Consider the following 6,000-nt stretch of genomic DNA (forward strand, 5'->3'; position numbering starts at 1 on the left):
TGGGGGTTTTTACGAAACCCCAGAGCATTTTGGAGGAAAATTGAATGGGCTTATCAGCGAAGGATATACTTTGGGGCGGCTGTGGCTCAGGACGTAGTCGTTCGTCCACCAGCCCCGAAGGTCGGCGGCCCAGGGAAACTGTCCACAGGCCGTTGTGTCCTTGGGCAAGACACTTAACCCTAACTTGCCTCTGACGGCTCTTCCGACAGTGTATGAATGTGACAGGAAAATGCGGCGGCAAACAGCAGCGCTGTATGAATGTGTATGTGTGTGAATGGGTGAATGTGACTTTCCTGTAAAGCGTTTTGAGGGGTGTATATGACTAGAAAAGCTCTATGTAAGTACGTTTATATAGAGCGGCGGGATCGGGACTGGCGATTATGGCGTACAAAACAGCGGCCGTGCCACCTCAAAGTGTGTGAATAAAACGCGGCGAGTTTAACCCAACGGGAGAGACAAGACGAGGCAGGGAGGAGGCGGTTAGGGGGAACCGTGGTGCACTGCTCTAAGTGAGTGGGTGTGTTGATTAAAAAAGACAGCCCGAGAGTATTGAGTGTCGAATGTGTGTTGACAGAATGTGAAGCTTGCCTCATTAAACTATGTAACTGGGGAAAAGGCATTAACACCGTGTGTGTGTGTGTGTGTGTGCTTGTGCGTGTGGACATTATAGCATCCTCGTATGCAGCATGCAAATCTAAGTGCCACGCAATATGGAGGACCCTTCCAGCAGATTGCCGAAGTGGCCTGAGCGAAGGAAGCAAAGAACTGCACACACTGGACGAGGTTCGAGGGGGCACCGGCTGTCCTGTCAAATCTATCCAACGTTGTTTTGGTGCATTGCAGGTACCGGAGAAAACAAATCGGTGTCACAAATGGGAAAGCTCGAGACAGGTCCCTTACCTTTGCGCTGTCTGGTTGCCAAGCGAACCGGAATCCGACGCGTTGCACCGACGCGACTGCAAAGACTTTCACCGTGACATATTCAATGTGACAAATGCTAGCATGGATCTTTGTCACTAGAGATGCTTCAAATTAAAGGAATATTCTCGTCGCTTTTTTGGAAATAGTACATCATTTGCTGCTGTTTGACGCTGCGTATCATCGAGAATATTGTATAGTAAAATATATAATATAATTCCTCTCAAGCATCATCTGAAGCAACATCCCTCACTGACAGCAGCTGCACAGCTGGATCACCTGCCAGGGGGCCTTAGCTGTTCTGAAGTTGCTTGCTGCCACTGTCTCATAATCTGTGTGTGTGTGTGTGTGTGTGTGTGTGCTTGTTGTTCCTTAAATTCAACAGTTTCACAGCCAGTTTCCCTCTTTGAATATCAATTAAACCCCAAACGCGGTCCCGTAATATCAATAAATCTATAATATTCCACTCTACACACCAGCCGTTCATCAACATACAGTAGATCCAATTAAAGTACATTCAAATGTTATTGACTTGTGTTGGTGCAAGTCATTGCTCCAGGCAAAGATAATGATGAGAATCATCATCGTAAAATTACCCAAAAGATTGTTTCTTATACAGCAATATATGGGACTCCTGGCTATATTTTTGATCTATTATATCAGAGCGTATTAGTGACACTAACATTACGATGAGCAAATTAAAAATGCTATTGGTAACTGGCCAGGCATGAGCGCAGATACAAGAAATTATAATTAGTTTGTTCTATAGGTGAGATTCTATTATGATAAATGGATAAAATAAAAAGTTTTTAAAAAATGTCCCAAAATAAAATTGAACTTAAAAATCGCAGCCCAGGGCTGAAATTAATTTGTCACAGATCCTCCTCCCGCACCAGACGGACTCGGAGCCAAAATGCACTTTTAAAAGGAAAAAAGAAGAAGCTTTTTCAAGTGGAAAAAATTAAATAGTGTAAAAAAAAAAGGGAGATTTTATGGCTCCGTAGTTTAGTCCTGGATGTAGCACAGATCCAATCATTTCAATTAGAGGAAGAAGAAAACAAATAGAATGAAAGCGCTGGAATGATGGCACCTTCGTTCATCCCGGTGGTTTTTGAACCACAGCGTTGTTGTGCTGCAGATCCAATGCAGCCCGGTGTGTGCGGTCGTCCGCAGGATCCAATCAACAGATTTCCAGTGACAAGGTGGAAGTGCTCGACGGAAGGACGCTCTTATTTACCCAGAGCATCGTCGAAGCCGTGCCCAGGTTCCCCGGCGACGCTAATGTGAAGTGTCATCCGGTGGCTGCTGGTTAACATGGAGTCCAAACCCGCCTGCGCTTCAACCACTGGTTCCCTTTGCCTGACGACAGAACCGGAACAGCGTGCAAATGAGAAACAACTTTCCCTGGCGATCGGACTGTATTTAAATACTGTACGCATGCAAATGCGGAGCATGAATATGCTCATTAGCATATCACGTTAGCACATCATGTCTTCCAGTAACATTGGGCGACTTTTTCCGACCAGGCCTCAGCCACTATTTCATTGGAAGTTGTGTTGGTTTTTCATCTACATCCTCAATTGAGCGCATTGATCCTGTACACGTCGCAGCCATGTGTTTGACCTGGTTTGGCTCTGATCTGTCAGTTAGCATTAGATCCTTGTAATTTCCTATCAAAGGTGAGAACAGTCTGAAGATAATGGCTTGATGTTAGGACTGAAAGGGTCACAGTTGTAAGAAAAAGCAGAGTAATTGTGCACATATTTCCCATCAGTAAAAATACCTAAATAGCAGAGTTCTTTATCTTAAATCACATGGGGCCACTGGCCTGGTTATAGGTTGATGACATGAACATAAAAACATAATTATATATATTTTATTTTAACTCGACTGGATATCTCCATTGCATATTTTTTCTAAATTATGTCAAAACACACTTTGTCACATGAAATGTCAGTCGGAACTAGAGTTCACCTGCAAAAACTTGACGTCATCTGGGCAGCTGACGTTCGACCGTCCAAAAAGTTAACTTACACATTCATTTCATCCAAAAGGCCATTGAATCAAGAGCAAGAGGCCAAGAGGCTTCTTCAGTTCGGTTAAATCGTTGGCGGTTCCTGTAGTCCTCGCTATTCTTTGCGGTGTTCCTCCCAAGGTGTTCGGCAAGATGTCTGCGGAGATTCTCACTCATTGGGGTCGAAGCTTTCCAAAGGGACGTTGAATCAAGAGCCGCTGCCGTTTTCACCTTCAGTTCATTGGGTTGGGGGTTTCGAAGGAGACGGGTGAAAGTTGGTCGCGTCCCTCCTTCGGCTTCACATCACCTGTGATGTGATCGGTTCAGTTTCAGTCGCCATCGTTACACAGTACACACACACACACACACACACACACACACACACACACACACACACACACACACACACACACACACACACGGGGTCCGGAGAAACCCTCTCTGCTACGCGCATATGGGCTACGGCGTCTAGCCTGCGCGTGAATCAAGTGTGGCCATTCGGCGCGACGGAGAAACTGTTTTGCCCTGAACAAGAAATGGCCGAAACAAAAGTGTTGTGCAGCCTCTTTCACTCGAAGTAAACTGAGGCCCCCTTTAATTTTTCCACTGTTAAAAAGACACACTTAGACATTTAAATGATTCCAGTCACTTCCGCTGGGAAGTGGATCTGAAATGTCCCAAACATACATGTGAAAAAGCGTTTCAGTAACCCATGTGAGCGCTACTCCAGATCTCCTCATTTGTTTGTAACAGTTAATTAGAACCGAGTGAGCAGGGGTTCATTTTTCTCTGCACACACACACACACACACACGCGCACGCACGCACGCAGGCCGTTAAGATATAATTGAGGCCGTCATTCTGTGGCCGCGCCGCAAATGGCTTCTTGAAGAAGTCCCTCTCACTCTGCGGCTGCCTGTCCGTCACCCCCAGTATTGCCTTTTTGCGCCCCGGCTTTACTCCTTTTAATCATTGACTTCATTTCCAAGATAAGGAGAGCTGACATTGAGAGAACCTTTCATTGCCATTCTGTGACGCCCATTGACTAGTATTGTAATGGATGTCACGCGGCGGGATGGAGGACGTGCTGAATGGGGCGGTAATGCGTTTCTGTCCGTCCTCTCTGAGCTGCAGTGTGCGCCGTGACGCCCCGTTAGCCCGACACTCCTCGCAGCCAAAGTGAAGTTGGTGTCCAGTTTTGAGACACTGCGTGACGCCATCCCCACGGCAGCCGCCGCTAATCCCGCGTTGCGTTGTCTTTTACATGTGTGTGTGTGAGCGCAGTCTGGTGTGTGTCTGTTTAACCGTATGATGGACTGTAATGATGTCGCCGGATACACGAGGCAGGTTGGCAATGATGCAAAACAGAAGGTCGATACCGCGCGAACACAATTAGGGACAATTGGTGCAGCGTGTGCACCAAGTGTTTGGTTCAAGTTTTACATCCTTTCAATTTCCCAGCATGTGTCACAGTTAAAACACACTGTGTTTGAAAAATAAAAAAAGGAAGCGCGCATGTGGATGGTCGTTCACTTCTCCGCTTCATCTATTATTCTGATATGTATTGTCAATTTATTGAAAACAGTGTGAATTTTATTTCATTTTATCTCATTTCATTCTATTTAATTTAATTTAATTTTATATTCTTTTTCTAATTCTGTGTGTGTTGACTGCTAAATGCACCTTAATAACACCCCAAAATAATTCCTGTAATGTAACCTGTCACCTACCTGGCAATAAAACTGATTCTGATTCTGGTTCTGATCCATCAACGTTATAGCGGACATCAGATTTCCGTATATCTTCACTTGGGAGCGGCTGTGGCTCGGGAGGTAGAGCGGGTCACCTGCTGATTGGAAGTTCAGCTGCACAATCCCATGCAGCCTCCTCCAGTCCACACGTGGACGTGGACGTATCCTTGGGCAGGAGAGTGAAAAAAACAAAAAAAAACAAGCGCTGCAAGTCTGAGTCTGGCTACGGGGACATTCTAATTAACATTTTAATTAACACAAAATATTGTTAACTCGAGGCCAACCTCAGAGCCATGTCTGGGACAGACTCATTACATTCGCTGTTAGCCTCTCTACTCTCGCCCTTCGACGCGCCACCTGTGGCAAAAAAAGTCATCCTCCGGAAGAATGAGCAGACTTGGAGAGACTGAATTCCCCTGCGTGCACGCTGGGTAGCCTCGGTCACTTGCAGCTCGGAGTTTATCGGAAAATCAAATGAGCTGATTAACGTTTCTGGAAGACAGAAACGTTCGTGACGTTTACTTTGATCATTTACAGTAAACTCATGAACCAGATTAGACTGTCGAGTGCTGTCACGCACTATGTGCACATTCAAGGACATGTTGTGCAACAGTGTGACGCGTGGATTGACATGATTTGACAGCGGAGTGACGGGGCTCAGAAAAGGCGACGATGATGATTTTTTTTGTCCTCGGGCCTAAAATAAAACCGCCAAAACATCTTGACAAATTTGGCGCAGCTGAAGGATTGTGATGACTTTATCTACTTTGAATCTGCAGCAGAGAAATGTACTGAGTCGATGCAGCGTGTAGCGATTTAAACATTCGCTGTTGGATGTGTGATTCATCATTTTTAAATGCTTAACATTCGCTGCAATTATCATTTAAGACTCAGTTCACCCATAAACAAAATCTGATATATTTCTCTCTATCCAGCCTTTAAAATGAGTTTTACATATTAATAAAATATTATATTTGAAGAAATTAAACGTGGCCTGGTAAATTTGCAAATGTTTTCTATTTTTTACATGGACACTGTACATTTCTTTCCACTTTTTCTTCCCGCTTGTCTTTTTCCATTTCCGTTTTCACAATAATTTGGGACAAACGACGTTCCACATAATCCATTTTCGCATCAAACCCCACATGCCCTTGGTGTGAAAATATCTATCTCCTCTACGACTCCATATATCTTTGTGTGTTGAGAGGTTAAATTTCAAATTGCATGTTTCTCCTCCTCTTACTTTCTATAGTTTCTATAGTATGTAGTTTTATACCATAATTTTATTGATGTGTGGTGGTTGAAATCATGGCAGGAG

The sequence above is a fragment of the Scophthalmus maximus genome, chromosome 21 (assembly GCF_022379125.1).
Source record: "Scophthalmus maximus strain ysfricsl-2021 chromosome 21, ASM2237912v1, whole genome shotgun sequence".
Classification (NCBI taxonomy): domain Eukaryota; kingdom Metazoa; phylum Chordata; class Actinopteri; order Pleuronectiformes; family Scophthalmidae; genus Scophthalmus; species Scophthalmus maximus.